Genomic DNA, 21124 nt, shown 5'->3' with positions numbered 1-21124 from the left:
GACGCGTACAACGTGAAGCGGCGCAGGAACGAGACAGGAGTCGGAGATCGCTAAGATCTTGAAAAGAGAAAAGATTGGAAACTCCGCAATACAACCGAATAAGGAAAGCGGGTACGAAATAAAACAGTGGAACGTCCGACTTTTTGCTCTTCACTACTCTTTTGTTGGAAGTGCCCGACAGATTTCTTAACTTCCTAAAGTTAAAGCGGAAAAGAAAGTAGGAATCCATTTTGATCGGATAAGCGGAGTGGATTCGGGTGTGGAGTATCTGCAGGTAAAAGTCGAGTTCAAAGTTCGCGTTACACGATGAAATTTTGAGGCGGGCGGAAAATATTTGTCACCAGCAGACGCGCATCGGCGCGACGAGCGCCGCCGCAAACCGCACGTCATCGGCGAACGCGCTCGTATCTGCCCTTTCAAACAAAACTTTGCTATACCGACGCGCAGTTTAATATATAACTTTCAAAAGTTCCACTGTTTGCCGGCGATGTTTCACGCGATACGGTTGTAACCGCCACACATGAAGAGACTCTATTGATGAGTGACGGGTGTAGGGAAACTAGTTCGATGAAGTTTATTGATGGCTGTACTGATACGACTATTGTGTAGTGGAATGAAAATGGCACTGGATGGAAATGCAGACTTTGCTGAAATTCAAACGCGGGCGTAAATTTCCATTGCGATGGAGCGACGCGACGTGCTGCGCGCATAGTGACGAATGTTGCGACCGACGGCGCTTTCAGCTGAAATTAACCTGTGCCCGTTCCGATACAAGTGCTACTTGATCTATGGCGTTTTTCACATCAAACTACCAAAGAGAGTGAACATCGTTACAGAACTGAAAATTCAAAACTCTTTCTTTTTATGGAATGTCTCGGCCTGAGTGCGTTTTAATTAAATAGGTGCAAAAATAGCAAAACGGTAAATTTTACTAATTCTATACCTAACCGTTAAAGTTTTCGAGTTATAAAATATAGAACATACTGGAAAAAATCTTGATAGTCCTTATTAATAACACTTAAGAGCATATTTTATGGTAAATATCAAATTTTCGTTAACCTATTAGATCAATGTAAAGCTTTTTATTATTTCACTCGACAAAAGACTTCCAGAAAAATAACGTTAAGTACCTACAGCTAATTCTAATAAGCTGCCGCTCGTTCACTTTGTAAGCCTTTCCAGGCGAAATTGGTTTAATAAAACGTAATACGATTTTTATCTAAGCCCCTGCTCTTTAGGTAATTTCTTGATAATGACAGCCGGCAATTCTTAGAATTAGACAAAATGGCTTACGTTTCAAACAAATTCCTGAAACGATGATAACTGTTTTGTGATAATTGGATTGTAAAGATATTATTTAAATGATTGTAAAATATAGATTTAAATTTAACTTAAAGCTGGAAGACGTAGTGTGGGCACGCCTCCCACTAGGTGGACCGACGATCTAGTGAAGGTCGCGGGAGGTGCCTGGATGCGGGTGGCGTAGGTCCGGTCTTTGTGGAAATCCTAGGGGAAGGCCTTTGTCCAGCAGTGGATGTCAATCGGCTGAGACGAACTAACGATGGTATAGATTTACTACAACTGTAAACGATATGGAAAACCAGGGTCATCAAATTCCTGAATAATTCGTTTAAAAAAAAACAAAATATTAAGACAACTGTTTGATACACAATGTGAAATTCCAAGCATAACTAATGTTCGGCCCTTCAGCAAAACCACTTATGACCCCGCTAGTGAAGGGCCGCGCTTTGCATAAGGAGGGTCGGTACAGAATAAACAAAACGGTAATAAGCGGCCCGACCATTAATCATACGAACATACACGCTCCATGATTTCATACGCAATCGCTTCAATTCAAAAGCCGTTGTGTAAAAGAATGAAAACAAATGTGGAATCATAAAAGTGTTTATGGGAATAAAAACGGTTAGGTAGCCGAGCTCGGGTAGAATGGATTTGAATTTTAAAAATCATAATTTAAAGCCTTCTTAATTAAATATTAAAAGTAATACAACAATTAATAAACCAGTTAAAAGTTTCGTAATTGTAAAAAAAATTTGGTCTTCAAAAATCCGAAGCTTTATTTTTACTCGTAGGCCCGTATGATTAAATCTGTTTTCAGCGTATGTAATAATGTATTCATACTTGAGTCGTTTCGTGATACGGGCCCAGAGACTTTTCCTGTAGCTTGTAAGTTTTTCGGTATCCTTGAACTCTTTCCTCCTAAATAAATCTTCCCAAGCCTTGTCACAGAGAAAAATGGAGGGTAAGAACAAGCATTTCGGCATTTTTAACTGCTTACCGAAGGTATCATAATAAAGATCTGCCGTTATCGCCGGGGACGGGCCGGGGCTGCAGTAGATACGGGGAGTCTGGCACTTTCATTTTTATGTAGATTAACCTCTCCATTATTTTTGGGGTACTTTGTTTTTGTTCCGAGTACATTGAAACGTACTCTTTACTGACACACAAATTAGAAGAGAAAAAATATTTTGTTAATCATTTTCCCTGTTATTTTAATGCCTACTCGAATCTATACGTTTACGAGTATATCCTTGATTTGGTGTAAATATGTGGCTATTATCTATCTGATATTATTTGTTTTTTATTTCACAAAAAATATGAATATTAAAAAAATATCATTGCAACTTCAAGTTCCATCGTATTTGTTGTGTTGAGTTACTTAAAAGTAGTCCTTTGAACTCCACACATGGGATTGAGTGGCGGCTACTCTACGCGAGCGATGTCACCTCCTGCCTGAATCTTCGCGCCATCACGCGGCCGCACTAGGCGTCATATTTTCCAGGATCCGTTGTTTTTATGCGTCCCGGAGGCGTGGGCTCATCACGGATTCCGCACCCGCGCCGTCAGACGCAAAACGACCATCCACTCGGCGGCCCTTTGTCAATTTGCCCCGTTCTCCCCTCAGCTGTGACGTCGCGAATAGTGACGCTCTGGTGAAATAGCGACAGTACTCTCTAACTAGCCGCCTAGCCGGCTCATGGCAAGACATAATTTCAAAGTCTTTATGATATACATGAGATACACTCCTTCTGTTCCCTACTCTAAATTCCACGTTATTCCTGCTTATTACATTCCAGAGTAGTAGACCTTACTTAAATAAGCACCTCTGATCCTCTATTTATACTGACGTAGGTACGAACCTAGAGTGAGAATAATTTAGAGTTATAACCATCTAGAGAGTCCTTATTGTTATAAAGTTTTTAGAACTTACACCAAACACAGTAAATCGAGGTCAACTATCGATAACTAGACCTCCCTAGACGCGAGTTCGTGCGAAGCTACCTGCGCCGTAGCATTCATCACGTTGCTACGTTCCGTAAGAGGGTAAGTAGATAAGCCAAATTTTAGAGGAGCCGGAAAGTGTCGCGCCATTCTAGAATGGTTAACCTTGTTGGCCCACCTTTATTTTTTCTCGTTTTTCCCTATGAAAAAGTACCTTGTACCTATTATTTAATAGCATCACAATTTTGGCGTACTTATTTGGGTCAAGACGATATTGTTCAAAATATTAGAGTCAGGAACATTTACGAGATAATGGGTTGATCAAAACATGACATTGATTGCGAATGATACATATACGTCAATGATGTCGTATGATACGACCATATACACCTAAGGATGACCATCCCCATTGCACTAACGCCTTCAGCGAAATTCGAGAATACATCTGCGATAACATTGTAGTTAGATACGCGAACCAACATACAAGAAGGCTGTCAAGGACGTACTTGCAATAATAGTCCTTGTTGGAATTATAACCATACCATAGATAAACTAGATTGATACCTTTCTCAATCCGCGACCACAAGTTCCAAAATACTATTGTACTCGTAGCATAAGAATGCCCTGTAAAACATGACAAAGTTTTGCTCTTTATAGTGCTGTAAAAAGTGTCTGACGAAAACGAGCTGTGAAATGGTAAGCATCAAAAATAATGTGTGTAACCTCAAAGTCCCTGAAACATTGTCAACCTCACTCTGGTAAGTCGCCCGGTATTTTTATAGAATATTCACTTAAACCAAACGGCAGACATCAACGCTTCCCGTGAGACGCGCGAATATAAATCATCCCTAAACCGGTGGAAATAATCAAAAAGGCGACGACGCAACTCACAATCTGCACCCCTGCCCTTATACAGGATGTTTCGCAAACGCGCAATCCTGGAAAAAATCGACAAGACAGTTTTCAATTTACATTATACAGTCAACAATATAGCAGGCTATATCAATACAAAATAGTGATAGTTAAACATTTATGACTCAGAACGGTTGGACAGATTATGATGAATTGTCTGTTAGGTAGGCGATACAAAGTCGGGCTGGGTCAGCTAATTTCTACATATAGCTGTAGACGAACTACGATGGAATGTATTCTTGGTTTGACCGTTGCGTATGCTTCAATAGTTAGGCAACTTTTAAAGAAACAAAATGAACTTATTATTTTTTTATTGTTTTGTGCAACGTTTATCAAGGATACAGGGTGTCACCCTTAGCATTATCACACCGCCTTCACGCTGCCGACCCACCAGCCCAGGTCTTTCCCCAACCTCGTGACATTTTAAGTAATCCCTCTCCTTCCTGCCACAATACGCGCACCACGTACGAGGGGCGCATATGAAGGAGGCAGCCCTCACAATATAACAACGCACAGTAAGCCTTCTGTTTCTTCAAATAGATAATGATCACCATCACAACGAGAGTAAAAACTCAAATACATAAAAAATTAAGTAGTTTTTAATTAAGTATTGTTACGATTGCGTGCGTGCCTTATGCTAATTTGGTAAGCGATGTGAACTACTTATTTTGATGGGATTAAGTTGTTAAACAAAAATTTATAACTTTATCTTGCGCTTTAGTTAATTTTAACGAGCAAATTTAATGGGATAATTAGTGTAATATTAGTGTATATTTTAATCTGCGTGGCTTTTTACATAATTTTTACACATCGGATTTACTGGTCATATTTTTATTGTGATGCCTTGTCCGAGGCTGACGAACTCTGCCAATTTATAATTCAATTCTAAGCAATTGCGCTCATCATCTTTCGTATTGAGCGAGGTTAACTTTTCTCCCCTTCTCTCTTCCTCTCTCTCTCTCATCGTGTCAATAATTTTATAAATATTTTCCTGAAATTAAAATGATTCGAAGCCTATTACCAAATCTCTGTGTGACCTCTGGATCTTCAAAGTACAATAGAAAAAGAGATCTTACCAGAAAAAGGGTGAAATGTCATCAATCAACAGGGACTTTTATGTCCTAAGTAAAGATCCAGCCTAGTTGTGAGTTTAGAGCGTACAATTTCGAGAAAGACCTTCGTCTAGTACCAGAAAGGGACTAGGCAAATAAAAATTTAAGAACTTTTCCAAATATTGTGAAGTTGTCAAAATAATAGCTCAATACAGTGGGTTTGGGTCTCACATCATGTATCAATTCTAATTACACGTGTTAAATTAATTAATTGGGCCTTTCTACCGACATAAGGAAATGCGTTATACATAGCTCATCCTGACCTCCGGTTGATGTTGTTCCATCACGCGCTCCTCGGACAACTAAACAGGTACAAAGCCAACGCCCAAGGGCTCGCTGTCATCGCCATTAACCGTCCGCCTAAAACTTACAATCGTGTTCCATGCTACAACGTTAAGCCATCTCTCTTTGGACTTTCGGTTATATTTAATTTTACAGGTTCGTTCGTTCGTTTCAGCCGAAAGACGTCCACTGCTGGACAAAGGCCTCCCAAGGCATTTTATAGGTAGGACGTGAGTGAGTATTATAGAATTTCAGTTTACGATTCAAGCAATAGTAAAAAATCTAGAAAGATGATCCACATAACACGTGTCTCGCGCAATAACAAACACGCGTGAGGGCTAAATTTTTAAATCGAATTTCGACCCCAACGCTCGTAATTTCNCTGAAATTGAAATGATTCGAAGCCTATTACCAAATCTCTGTGTGAACTCTGGATCTTCAAAGTACAATAGAAAAAGAGATCGTACCAGAAAATGGGTGAAATGTCATCAATCAACAGGGACTTTTATGTCCTAAGTAAAGATCCAGCCTAGTTGTGAGTTTAGCGCGAATAATTTCGAGAAAGACCTTCGTCTAGTTACCAAAAAGGAACTAGACAAATAAAAACATTAGAACTTTTACGAATATTGTGAAGTTGTCAAAACAATAGCTCAATACATTAGGTTTTGGTCTCACAGCATTATGTATCAATGCTAATTACATATTGTGTTAAATTAATTAATTGGGCCCTTCTACCAACATAAGGAAATGCGTTATACACAGCTCATCCCGACCTCCGGTACGTTGATGTTGTTCCATCACGCGCTCCTCTGACAACTAAGCAGGTACAAAGCCAACGCCCAAGGGCTCGCTGTCATCGCCATTAACCGTCCGCCTAAAACTTACATTTAATCGTGTTCCATGCTACAACGTTAAGCCATCTCTCTTTGGACTTTCGGTTATATTTAATTTTACAGGTTCGTTCGTTCGTTTCAGCCGAAAGACGTCCACTGCTGGACAAAGGCCTCCCAAGGCATTTTACAGGTAGGACGTGAGTATTTTAGAATTTCAGTTAACGATTCAAGCAATAGTAAAAAATCTAGAAAGATGATCCACATAACACGTGTCTCCCGCAATAACAGACACGCGTGAGGGCTACATTTTTAAATCTAATTTCGACCCCAACGCTCGTAATTTGAAAACCGCGTAACACAGTCGCGAGCATAGCAGGTAACTGTATAACTACGGCTATTTTGTTAAGTGACCTTGAGCAGTGTTTGTCTGTCGCTGTCAATATTATTATTCTGTGGCCTCGGCTTATTTTTCGCTGTCATCACTAGGAGCTGTGACGACCGATAACATTGAATAGTTGGGCCGGGCCTTGGAAAACAACCCGCGAACTTACGACGCATATCGTATTGAAATGTTCCCGCGTTTACGGCCACATATTTTGGGTGAAAAATATTTCTGTTTTTGTCTAGGTATACGGATGTGAGCATATACGAGTAGGTATAGTTACAGTGTTGTATATAGGTGATGCAGTTCATTGTTTGTTCAATCAACGTGTACTTATAAGATTTTCCATAATTGGTCATTCGAGTGTTTCATGTCGGTAGTTTGAGTACTGACAGTTCAAACTCTACATTTGCCAAACTCGGAGTAATAACCTAATACAAATGAGACTGAAAATAGACTGTTGAATTGCTACTGAAAACTCACTAACTAAATTCTACTGATTACGTGGTCAAAACATGGTGAAGTTAACTTTCAGCTCAGAACTCAAATTTATATTATAAGGTAACAGGTAAGGTAGCAGGAAATTTTCCATAATTGGTCATTTCGAGTTAAGGTACGAGTAAATACGAGTCAAAATCAAACCGAAGGCATATTTAACTCGTGTTTACTTACTGAACGCGAAATGTTTCAAATTCAATCCCTAAGACGAACGAATCTTTGTTCTATTTTGAAATTAATTTGTGTTAGGCACAAGTAATCGGCTTTCGTTCTTAGTCGAATGATTCACGAATGATAATAATTTTAAAGCCGTGAGTTAAGCGTAGCCGAAACAGGCGTTGCTAGGTGACTGCGGGGTGCGGGCTTCCAAATTTCATGATTTTATTACACCAAATAAATCGCGGTAACATTCTACTCAATGTTTGTGGAATAATCCTTAAATAGGTTGTCAAAATTGAGATATTCCTCCCAGCATTGAACTACGACGAAGTTAGTGAGCAAATGAGTGTAACGATCGATCTCACACTTGGTAGAATACTGGCTACGTAGTGAAGTATTAACATCTTCTAGCAACATAAACAAGTGTACAGAAATGTCACGTACCACATTGGGCCCACGCTAGCTGTGATAAAGGCTTAACACCTGAAAAACAAAACAAAGAAAGGGCGCGCGTATTCTGTTCAGCCGATAGTACAGTAAACCGCTTACCGTTGTAGATTTTTTAATTCTTATGCTGAAAGGCTTAAAGTTGATTATGGCGGTATTCGCTGTAGTGCAAAGCAAAAAATGTTTACGGCCTCTGGGGGCTGTCGGGAAGCCGGGTTATCATAAACCAGCCGAGTTATCAAGCCTGTACGGGACGTTCATTTGCTTTTTACGCTAGTAGTAGTGTTAGGCAAAAACTTTGTGTTTATATTAACCTAGTTATAAGCAATGTTTTCAGCATAAACTTGTTGGTATTATAATTATTTAAGCTAAGTTTTCGACCAAGGTATCTAGAATGGTATTTTTATTTTGTTTGTCTTATGGTTGTCCAAGTTCAAATTCTTTCTTGTTTTGTAAATATTTAGGTACATTCATAAATTATTTACTCGTTTCTTAAGTGTTTGTAATATTTTTTTACGAAATTAGGCTTAAAGTAGGAATTTTGGAAGAAGAAGAAGAAGTAGTAAACAGTAGCTTGCAAACATATACCTACATTCTGAAAGAAAGCATATTCTTTACTCCAGAGTAATAGTGAACCTTCGTTTAAATGTTTAATCTTTGACAGATATAGTGCGTTGCCAACTACATGTAAGTTCCTCGCGTTCAGTCCGCGGAGTATTAGTGCTACAAGTTGCGGCGCGTTCTTGAGACAACGTGCTAAGGTCGACAATGCCGGTGGCCCTCAAACGTTTTCATACATGAATGAATCACCGCTGCAAGTCGTCGGCATCGCCAGGGACGCGTTTAAATTTGCAATTCAACAGCTCCGCTGTGTGTCGCCATATTTGATAAACAAATATGAAAATGAAAAACACAAAGGTAAGGAAATGGGGATACGGGAAGATGTTTTCTAAGTTTGTAGTAGAAAGGAGGAGAGACTGTCTATCGAGCGGTCGAGCGTTTATTTTTAGCGTTTAATTTTATAATTTCTCATATTACTTATACGTAATATTGTGATCGTAGCATGCTCGGTTAACGACAATGACTAGAAGAGGTAGCAAGATCCCAAATTTCGGCAGCATTAGAGAGGTAATGCGTGCTTTTGTCTAAAATATCCTCTTTATTAATGAATCTGTAAAATAGGTACGAGTATTCCTGCTCTGCATTGTCTTTGTGCGAGTTCATACGGCACGAAGGTTCAAATCCCGGGCCAGACATGATGCATCGCCTGTCCCGGCTTCCGGATCGCGATTTATGCTTTTTGCAACATTTGCGCTAACTACGTAACGTAATACCAGGGCTGCTGACTCCAGCAACCGGAATACTACCTAAATTTTGATTGAAAATAGAAAGATCACATGCACGAGTATGACTAGATTGTTTTTACGCTGTAAGAAGACTCAAAAGAAGATGAGCGACAACTTTAAAGTTACAAATTGGTTATTTTCATGACTTGCATGACGAAAGAAAGACAATAAAACAAGCAACTAAAGTAACAGGCAGTGAAGACCAAATTAAAAATACTTTATAGAATTTCTTGGTAATAATTGTATGATATATTTTAATAACTACACACACAAAACAAATATACGAGTACGTGGAAATTCCACGTTTTGAACCTAACCCTATGGATCCTTTTAATGATCCTAAAATAGACGACAACCCTACCAAACGTGTAATACTCGTGTCTCATGTATGCACATGTATTAGAATTCTAAATGGACTCATTAGGGGCTAATTTTCATAATTATGAACTTATTGTGTCCGTTAATGAGAGGCGCGGCGCTGGGAGGCGAGATAGAGGAAACGAATGTGTGAGGAGGGCCCGGTAATGGAGGGGGACCTTCAAATAAAAATGGATGATGATCATTTACTGCCGAGCTCTCTAAACAAAACAGACTTATTAAATAAGTGACTGAGTTTGTTGCGGCGCTTCTTCTCAGCACTTGCCTAATGATGTTGGTCTCGAAGCGCTGGTAGGTTAAAAAGATTATGAGACATGTAGAGGCTCCTTAACCCATTTAGACCGATAATTATTTTTGTAAATAAAAATTGATTTTTCAGCAAAAACTTACAAAGGGAAGCCTAAAAATCATGGAAAAAATATTTTAAAAAATAATCCATAAATAGGGGGCCGTGGGGAGCCCGTACCATATAGGGTACAGTAGGTCTATAAGCAAGCAAAACGTAGTTGTTGTTCAAAGAAGATTTTTATTTATTTTTGTATGATATAAAATCAAAATAAAATCGTATAATCACTAGTATCACACTTTGCATATCTTATAAGACGTTTTCTGTGATACTAACCACATTTAGTTCTTTTTTCCTACCTTCTCTGAAGTTAGTGAGGATAGCTGAAGAAGACCTGGCTTCTTCTGACTTGTTACGTTTAGTGCTATCCATAATCGCATTTAGCAACACGACGATGGAAATTTAGCAAACCCATCGAAGAAAACTCTGAGGGTTATTATTTACATTGACACTATCTTTATCGCCTAAATCTTCGTCAGTCTGATCATCATTAGCGTTCATCTGACAAGACAGCAGTAGAAAAATACCATAATTGCTTTATGTTTGCTGAAATTATCAAGTTTTTCATGATTTGTGGCAATAAAGTGAAGCATCAATTGCCTAAAACAAATAAAAATAATAAAAATTAAATTACTATAATTTTTCACACGATTTGCTCATGCATAGACCTACTGTACCTTATATGGTACACCTATTTTAGACTGGAATAAACCGTATAAAAATAATCTCAATATTTTTTTTTTGTAGTCATGATATCTATTGTACTCTATTTTTAAAATAAAATTGATAAATAACATAATTTACCATGAATAATAAGAAATTATACCTTCTTAAATACATTGTAAATTTTTTTTTGTTTTCTGTCGAGGAATTTCATAAATATTTCCGAAACCACTTGTTAAAACATATTTTTAAATATTTTTATGTAAAATAATCACTTTTAGCTTACTGTCACAATCATTTTTACAAATTAATAACAGTTTGGTACTTTGAAATATTTTCAAAAAGATACCGTACCACATAGGGTACGGTAGGGCTAAATGGGTTAAGAGCAAAATGACGATTTGTAAGAACTATTTATTAGTCTAAACAAATAAAGAAATTTTGACTTTGACTTTGAAAAAGTTCCTCATCGCTCGATTGTTTTTTTTAAACAAAGCACAGTATTTTTCTTATTTGGAACAGTGTCTCAATCTCATCTGATGGTAAATGATGATGAGATCTAAGATGGAATACGCCTGCTCAGTAAATACCTTTACGAGTAACTTCTAGTAGCAAGGAGAGAGGAAAATAAACGATGTGTGATTACTTATGTTATTGACAAACTTTAAAATTTAAGATACGTGTGTGTTCTAAGTTGGGCCATTCTTAAATTTGTGCCAATTTTTTTTTTTAAATTAAAGATTTTTTTTTTTAACTTTTTGCGATGTGTATCGAAAGTATAAACCAAAAGCATACTTTTGATGTATATGGACAACCTTAAAGCCCTCGGAAAGGAAACAAAATAGCCTACGTAAACACGGCTGTGACACTGCATGACACGGATGTGACAGTTTTACATTTTTACTGTAAATGATAATATTTATGTTGTTAAATTTATATCATAATAGTTTAAATTGATTAACAATAAAATACACTAAATTCGTTTCATCAACAAAGGTGTTATTTGGTAATATGTACTTTTTTCTGAACATCCAAAAATTTAATTAAAATTGAGATCAAAAATACCGTCAGGTAGTTAATAATCTACTAGATGTTATGAATATTAAGTTTTGTAAGGTATTCACATAAAAGTAATGTGACACAATATATTGTTTAAAGTGGGTATCCACATTTCTGTTTGTCCAGTGCTCTCGCCAGTCGAATAATAAACGCAGTATAGAACGCACGACGGGTCTTTTATTTATCAGTGGCGAACGAGGACGGTAAAAAAATATGGCGGTTAAGTTCGGTGAATTTAACATGGACACAGGAAACTGGACTTCATATTGTGAACGATTAGAAATGCATTTTGTGGCGAATGGCATCGCGGCGGGAAATAGATTGCCGACATTAATATCTATTATTGGTGAATCGGCATACGAATTGATGGTGAATTTTATAAAAAATTCACGCGTTAATTTTGTTAGCGTTACCACAGAATAATGGAATATTTTCCCCATCCTTTTTGTTTTAATTAGTTTTTAGTGTAATTTCATCCATGACATGACAACCTGATTAATTAAATTATAAGTGCCACTTGTGGTCTAAACTGAATAAATATTTTTGATTTTGATTTGATTTCAATATATTGAATTAATTTATAATATTACTCCCTAATAATGAGGAGATAATAAATTACTATCGTGAATTTCATACTTTCCCATTTATTCAAAAGTAAGGCATTGGTATCAACAGATCAGCAGCAGCAATATTTGTATATTTAATAATAATTTTAAGTAATTAATTATTGCTTACATACTTACTCTGATTTTTTTTCAGGATACACAGCCAGAGTTGCCTCGCAATCAAATTTAAGTATTGGTGATGTTTTTGATTTGGATTCTGTTTTTGACTCCAAGAAAAGTTAAACTAAAAGCACTACTGCGCCGTAAACAAATGTTTTGTTGTCGATATGTTTACATAATAAAGAACCTTAAGTTTCTTTTTTGTTTTACTTGGCATTCTAAAATTTATATTCGACTTTTGTAATTGACTTTTAAATAACATATTATACCTACATAAAATATAGTACATATATTACACTATTTAATAGAAATAAATAATCATCTTACACTTAGTTACTTCGGAGTAAAAATTAAATTCATAGGTAGGTAGGTACTATCTATGCCTATGGCCAGTCATGTCGTCTCGTTCTATCGCAAAGAATCACCATTTGATAAGAGCGAGAGCAAAAACGGAATTGGATAGTTAACACTGGCCGTGTGTACTTATTTCACTTACTTATTTTTTACTTGTTTAACATCTCTTTAAAAAATTACATAATTTTACCCCAAAAATGGGGGTGTCACACGGCGCTAGTAACACTAAAGGGGGTAGAGGGGCGCGGGAGGGGAAGTATATTGGACACAAGTTGCCGCGTAGAAATGTTATCGAACACTCCTTCTGGTTTGTTCTGTATTCTGAGAACCTCACTTGCATTTTAATTAAATAAATAAATAAAAACTTTCAAATATTACCACTTTAAAATGTTAGCATAGATCAGGTTATGCTAAAGATGTCGCAAAAAACAACAAATGCTAGACCAAAAAATGGTTTCAATAGTGTGCAAAACATTGTATTTTTAATCAAGTCCAGTTTTGTTGCTTTTTATTAGCTCTCTGTTGCAACCACTGATTAAGTTGACTTTTTTTCGCGCGATTTCAAATCGTTTCGCGTTGGCCAGATCAAAAGCGCATATTATTCCCGTTATCCCCCTTTATCGGACATCGAGAAAAAAGTTGCGGTAAAGAAATATAAATATCACTTTTTTCCCCATGTCCGCCAGTGGGAGACATATTATGATAACGGGAATACATCGTCATATTCATAAGCCAGTTGCCCATCTCAATGTCTATCTCATTAAATTTTAAATAAACAACTTGAAAAAATCGAATTGCATAAGGCGGGACTCGAACCCACGACCTTCCGCTTGCCGGGCGACTGCTCTTTCAAATGAGCTACTTTAGACACTGGATGAATCTGTCGAAATTTTCAAGTGTTATACTGGTTATACGCTGTTATGGCCGCGTTTTATTTCATTAAGGCCGGGTAACAGAGAAAATGGCGAAAATGCGGTTTTCATTTTTCATTTTTGAGGTACTAAACAGTAAAATAAAAGGCTAAGATTTTTTTTGGGCATAGTTGAGGATATTTTCTAGGGCTATTAACGGATGGAAACACGATTTGATGAAGTTGACTCGATAGAATAAATTCCCAAAGTTACCTCTATTCGTTTTCTAATTATGGTTTTATTTTTAAAATAAGCGATTTGAGATTCTGAATCTTTTACTAAACTAAAGTTCNGAGGCCTGGTATTAGTGCTACAAGTTGCGGCGCGTTCTTGAGACAACGTGCTAAGGTCGACAATGCCTCGGTGGCCCTCAAACGTTTTCATACATGAATGAATCACCGCTGCAAGTCGTCGGCATCGCCAGGGACGCGTTTAAATTTGCAATTCAACAGCTCCGCTGTGTGTCGCCATATTTGATAAACAAATATGAAAATGAAAAACACAAAGGTAAGGAAATGGGGATACGGGAAGATGATTTCTAAAGCTGGGTTGCACCATCTTATTTAACTTTGACAAACGTCAAAATCTGTCAAAATCCATACAAAAAAACACCGGTTATCGTTAAAGTTACGGTCATTTTAGGTGGTGCAACTCAGCCTTAGTTTGTAGTAGGTAGAAAGGAGGAGAGACTATCGAGTAGTCGAGCGTTTATTTTAACCTTTTGTCAAAGTTTGTTATGTACTAAATTATGAACTCTACTGAGTTTCCAAACGCCTTGCTTATGAATCACTATTCAGCCAATAGATTGGCAGAAGGACATTTAAATAATTGTTTCCTAAGTAGAATTCATAGTAAGAAGAATCTTATCTGGGAAGAAGATTCAATTTGATCTCTGCAGAGTTTTTCAGAAGTCATTGACTAATCTATAAATAAATAGGTATGAATTCAAAAGAACGAGACTTATTAGATAATATTTATTTTTTTTGTTATTGTCTCAAGTCAATTTACATGTAGTTGCAAAAGAAAGTTAAGTGGCAAAAGAACTTACTTAGTGGTTCGAAATTTTAGACTTACAATTTCATAATTTCTCATATTACTTATACGTAATATTGTGATCGTAGCATGCTCGGTTAACGACAATGACTAGAAGGGGTAGCAGTACCCCTTCTAGTCATTGTCAACAAATTTCGGCAGCATTAGAGAGGTAATGCGTGCTTTTGTCTAAAATGTCCTCTTTATTAATTAATCTGTAAAATAGGTACGAGTATTCCTGCTCTGCATTGTCTTTGTGCGAGTTCATACGGCACGAAGGTTCCAATCCCGGGCCAGACATGATGCATCGCCTGTCCCGGCTTCCGGATCGCGATTTATGCTTTTTGCAACATTTGCGCTAACTACGTAACGTAATACCAGGGCTGCTGACTCCAGCAACTGGAAAACTACCTAAATTTTTATTGAAAATAAAAAGATCACATGCACGAGTATGACTAAATTGTTTATAGGCTGTAGGAAGACTCAAAAGAAGATGAGCGACAACTTTTATAGTTACAAATTGTAATTATAAAATGTATTTTCATGACTTACATTTTGGTCCTGGAAAAGAATCACTGGAAAGAAGACTTATTCAAAATAAAGAAAGACAATAAAACAAGCAACTAAAGTAACAGGCAGTGAAGACTAAATTAAAAATACTTTATAGAATTTCTTGGTAATAATTGTATGATATATTTTAATAACTACACACACAAAACAAATATACATTGAAATTTCACGTTTTGAATCTAACCCTATGGATCCTTTTAATGATCCTAAAATAGACGACAACCCTACCAAACGTGTAATACTCGTGTCTCATGTATGCACATGTATTAGAATTCTAAATGGACTCATTAGGGGCTAATTTTCATAATTATGAACTTATTGTGTCCGTTAATGAGAGGCGCGGCGCTGGGAGGCGAGATAGAGGAAACGAATGTGTGAGGAGGGCCCGGTAATGGAGGGGGACCTTCAAATAAAAATGGATGATGATCATTTACAGCCGAGCTCTCTAAACAAAACAGACTTATTAAATAAGTGACTGAGTTTGTTGCGGCGCTTCTTCTCAGCACTTGCCAAATGTTGGTTTCGAAGCGCTGGTAGGTTAAAAAGATTATGAGACATGTAGAGGCTCCTTAAGAGCAAAATGACGATTTGTAAGAACTATTTATTAGTCTAAACAAATAAAGAAATTTTGACTTTGATCTTGAAAAAGTTCCTCATCCCTCGATTGCTTTTTTAACAAAACGGAGTATTTTTCTTATTTAGAAGAGTCTCAATCTCACCTGATGGTAAATGATGATGAGATCTAAGATAGAGTACGCCTGCTCAGTAAATACCTTTACGAGTAACTTCAAGTAGCAAGGAGAGAGGAAAATAAACGATGGGTGATTATGTTATTCGTTCGTTCGTTCGTTTCAGCCGAAAGACGTCCACTGCTGGACAAAGGCCTCCCCCAAGGATTTCCACAAAGACCGGTCCTGCGCCGCTTGCATCCAGGTACTTCCCGCGACCTTCACCAGATCGTCAGATTATGTTATTGACAAACTTTAAATTTATGATCCGTATGATAAGTAAGTAAGTGAATAATGTTACGATAACCATAAAATAACATGAACAATACAACTAAATCCTGCTTAAAACAAGATTAATTTAGATAAATGGCTAACAATAACGCATAAATCAGCAAATATCCAGTCCTCCACAGAGCGATGATGCAAATCCAATGATCGCTACTCATAGTAATTCATTGGAATCGAATCAGTGAGTTCAGCAACTGGATTAGCAGATATTGCCAAAATTCAATTTGTCACTTGAAATTATACTAATTGCAGATCAGTCGCGTGGAAGTGTTCTGTTATGTATTCAAACAAATTTCATTAGGGTGATAGCGACAATTTAATTTTACACCAACAATATTAAGCCTTAGTAAATGTTTTTGGTTTTGCGCCTCAGAAGGAAAAAGTATTTAAAATCTTATATTTGCTCCCAGGTAGCATGAGAGACCCGGAATTGAAATGAAATATACATATTTTTAACAAAAAATAAATATAATTAAATATCTTTTCATATCGAAAATCGTCATCTTTTAAGCCATAGGACGTTCTCTGCTAAACATGTTTCCGGTGGTACTGTCCGGTGCATCCAGTGTCTTACTGCTACCTTTATGAGGCGCAGCGTAGGATGTCCACCCACAAGGTGGACCGACGATCTCATAAAGGTAGCAGAAAGGCGCTGGATGATAAATCAAATACAGTGTGTACGAGTAATAAACACGTGCTATCTTAAATACTTATTACGTGACTAATTCGTATCAATGTGATTGCCACCCACACGCTACGAACTGAATTGTATATTTTGTAACTTCATTAGTAACCGCAAACAAACAATGTCTATTGATTTTTCCTAAAACAAATCCTGCCTTAACGAGATGATCGGACAGAATTATTGCAGTTTCAACTATTAATTTGCTAAACAAACTCAAATAAATCAATGTTTAAATAAATTGAACGCGCATTCTGATGGATGAATGTTAAAAGTGTTGTAATATTAAAATTTCAATAATACTCCACGTCATAAGTAGCTGAAATAACTTTATTCGTTATTTAGTACCTGCAGATAATGTTTATTAAATTTTAATTATGTCCACCGTCACGTGCCAGTGAAATGAAAAGAGATAACACCTTAACCTGTCAATCGGCGGGGTGTTGCACTGAGCTCAATACTTTTCTTTTCTCTTGTATTCCAATTAATGCTAACCAGCTCACGTATAATCTTAGGAGCATCATAGATTCTTTCATCAGTCAATTTCTATAAACAAAAGTGTACTCAAATGTTACTATCAATATCAAACAGGAGTGTTTTATCAAAAAGATAAAAGCAGCCTACTTTAAAAAAGAGGCGCATTATAAAAAAATCGGATGTGACAGGATCATCGTCAATTTGCTAAGAGACGCAATGAGCTGAGCGAGACTTGCCACGCCGAGCACGGCCGCCCTAACGATATCGCCTCTGTGCCCTGAATTAAATATGTTGCTAAAGCCGACTCCTCACTGCCCGAGCGACGGCAATGCAACATATTGGGCTGCCACGACGGGTGAGGTGCTATAAAGTTGTCATATGGCCATAGCCATAGAATTTGCATAGTGATCTTAAAAATGTCGAAATTAACTACTATTCCTACAAGATTTTCTTTCATTTTCACACAATATTTGCCTGTAGAACATGACGTCTTCTAACGACTAAGGCAAGGTAAGGTAGGTGTACCTATGCCTTATTTCAACGCGTCATGATACCTCTAAAAAATTTGAATATTTTTTTCTTACTGAGAAATAAATCTTTTAAAGATCAATATAACTCTACAATACGCTTTCAATGTGGATACTATCTCGCTAAGGCAGTCGTACTAAGTCAGTCAGTAGGTGTTTAAAAATATGCTATGAACATGTAGCGATTTCGATCATTAGGAATATCATTACATGGCTTCACAGCCAATGAGTAGTCGGCCTAATCCAAAGATACAGCAGTCGACTGCGGCCGATTTGTTCACGTCTCACCCGGCGAGCGGACGAGTGTCGGGAGCGTGAAACATGAACGACTTCGGTGATTCATTCCTGCGTTACGGGGGTTACAAATTTTGATTAAAATTGGACCATGCTTTGGTGGCCATCAATCGACGTTGAGAGCTGGTACATTGGAAGAGTGAAAGTCTAATTTGGAAGAAAATATCTATCGTTGGTATCACCAAGGTAGCAGGAAGGTGCTGGTGCTGGCCGCTACTAACCGTGGGATGTGGAAGTCATTGGGGGAGGCCTATGTTCAGCAGTGGACGTCCTGTGACTGAAATGATGATGATGATGATGCCATCGTATCAGCATACGATTCCGATTCTATTGGACGATGATCATAGATGATAACAATGATAACAATTGTGTGTGATGGTGATAATTGGAAAACATATTATCGTACTACAGTTGTACAATAGTGGAAACTCACCCTTACAACACATTTCACGTCGAAACTTATCAAAACAACTCACATGCTTCAATATAGTCTTTTTTCTGCCGGTTACATTTGTAAAAGGGTTTAAAATTCTTTTTTCCTAGGCAAAGTATACTCGTAATGCAATCATAATTATTTTGAACAATAGTTAAATGAATTGTAACAATTTGGCCTGGGGTTACATAGTCAAGAAGTTTCTACATTAATAATACATGTAAAACTCAAGTTACATTGTTAGACATAGTAATTCACAATAACCACTTAGCCTGTAGGGCGTTTTATTACACATAACGAGGATGAAGCATAATTTCAATGAAAGTGATGGTAATTTTCTATAGTTAATCCACAGAAGAAAATTATGCTGATAAAAAGATAAACGAAAACGAATTCCTCTCTCTGATGTGTTTTATTATGGAGTTTGACAGATGTTTGACGTTTGTCAAAGTTAAAGCAAGATGGTGCAACCCAGCCTAATAAAGTCTGTCAAAAAGTTTGCGCATCCATTAAATTACACGAACACACTTGCCATGGAACTAAAACAAGAAGATTTCTAATTAAGTGGAAAAGGGAACGTGCTTTTTACATGAGCTGTGCCATTCTACAAGCACAATTATGCAAAGCCAGAGCTAATTTGTTCGGGGCATGGCTCGAATAGGAGAACCAGCTCATTTCACGCTATCAAATCTCGTCATTAAATGATTATTAAAACATTTGTAACATGAGCTTCTATTGTTTTAAAGTTTGGTGGTGCAACTCATCCGCAACTTTAACGATAACCGGTGTTTAATTGTATGGAGTTTAACAGATTTTTGATGTTTTTTAAAGTTTTAAAGTAAGATGGTGCAACTGAGCTTAAGTGTGTAAGGTTTATAAAATTAGTGTAGCTGCTTTGAGTATATTTTGAAAGTGATTGATGAACCTTATTGTGATTTATGAATGGATGAATTTCAATTTGAACCTTGAAACTTACCTATACTTGAGTTTTGTTTCATGACGAGCTAAAAATAAAACGCGCTACTTGTGTTGTGACGTTGGTAAGTGCTATTTTGCAACAGAATGTAAATATAGAAGGTATAAAGTCTGTCGTGTTGTAGACTGTACAGTAGATACTCGAAACTTTTNGAAACTTTAATAAAAGACCAGTGCATGTATGCGACATTGTGCGACTTGCTGTTGTGTGCAAGCTACGCGCAGACGTGCTGGATCCATCATGGTACGTTCTGCTACTTTTGTAATTAAACTTTGCAAAGTTGGCTTATAGCTGCAGCTCGTGACGTCACAAGACAATCTCAGCGCTGCGAGATCTCGTGTACCTGCGCCTGCCTACATATCCCGTGTATTCAGGGCTTAATATCTTTCATAAGCCTTTGAGCATTAAAACGCGCATGAGTGAATTTTTGAAGTATTTGCCGCGGAATGCTTATCGTGCATTATGGCAGCGCTCACCGTGAACGTATTGTGAGAATAAGTTGGGAAATATTTAATGTTCAAATGTTTGTGTGTTACGTAAAGGATTTTTTCTAAACTTTTACTCAAAATGTTTCAGTTATAACCATTTTTACAATAGCGGATCTACTATCTAGGGAGATAATGGAAGCCAAATTCTAGATTGTGAGTCGTATGATTATTGTGACTACAAAACCGTATACAAGTATTTGCCGAAATATTAAACATCATCGATAAAACGTCAAAACCAAATATTGGGTAATAGGTATAAAGCAAAAGTAATGACCAGTAGAAGCTTAGGCGAAAAGGAAGCGAGAGAAACAAATTAGAACTGTTGACATCAACAAAGCTGAACTGCTCTTTTCTCTGAACGGAACACATTTGAAGAGAATTCCTCGAACCGGGATCAGGCGCCATCAAATCAATAGCAACTTGTCTCTTGTAATTCGTTTTAAATTGGAAACGACGTTGCACATGTTGCCCGCTTCAGTTTAAAACGTTATTTTGTGTCGGATATCGTCCCTATTTCGTATACCTTAGCTGGACATTATTTTGTTCGATTTTCTTTCCCGGAATGGGAATGGAGAAGTTTTATAAAATCACGATAGTGATTTGATTAATTCCTATGTAGAGCGGCGTAGACAGGCCTTAGCAGAAAAAAGTCGTAGCAGATTTCGTAGTCGATTGTAGGCTACGAAGTAAAAGAACGTAGACTGAACGAAAATTGATATTACCTTATCGTGCTTCAATGCACCATATCAATCCTTTCCATTGATACGATAATATTTATTTTAGTCGGCCGTTTGGTGTAGTGGTTCAGAACGAACTACTATGCCGAGAGGTCCCGGGTTCGATTCCCAGTCGGGCAGAAATTGAAATGATGATATTTAATTTCTGTGACGGGTCTGGGTGTTTTATATGTATAATATGTATGTATTTACAAAAAAAAAGTATTTCGTATATTTATATCCGTTGTCTAGTACCCATAGTA

At 37.1% G+C, this 21124-nt stretch overlaps 1 protein-coding gene across 1 annotated transcript in view; it reads right to left on the bottom strand.

Moving 5' to 3' along the window:
• Positions 1–21124, bottom strand: part of LOC114365676 (nectin-4-like) — a 124935-nt gene that overhangs the window by 20994 nt on the left and 82817 nt on the right. The gene's annotated exons all lie outside the window — the stretch shown is intronic.

Source organism: Ostrinia furnacalis, unplaced genomic scaffold (genome assembly GCF_004193835.3).
Source record: "Ostrinia furnacalis isolate ACB-3 unplaced genomic scaffold, ASM419383v2 OfSCF7606, whole genome shotgun sequence".
Classification (NCBI taxonomy): Eukaryota; Metazoa; Arthropoda; class Insecta; order Lepidoptera; family Crambidae; genus Ostrinia; species Ostrinia furnacalis.
The sequence above is the reverse complement of the archived record's forward strand: the minus strand, read 5'-3'. Positions and strand labels throughout refer to the sequence as shown.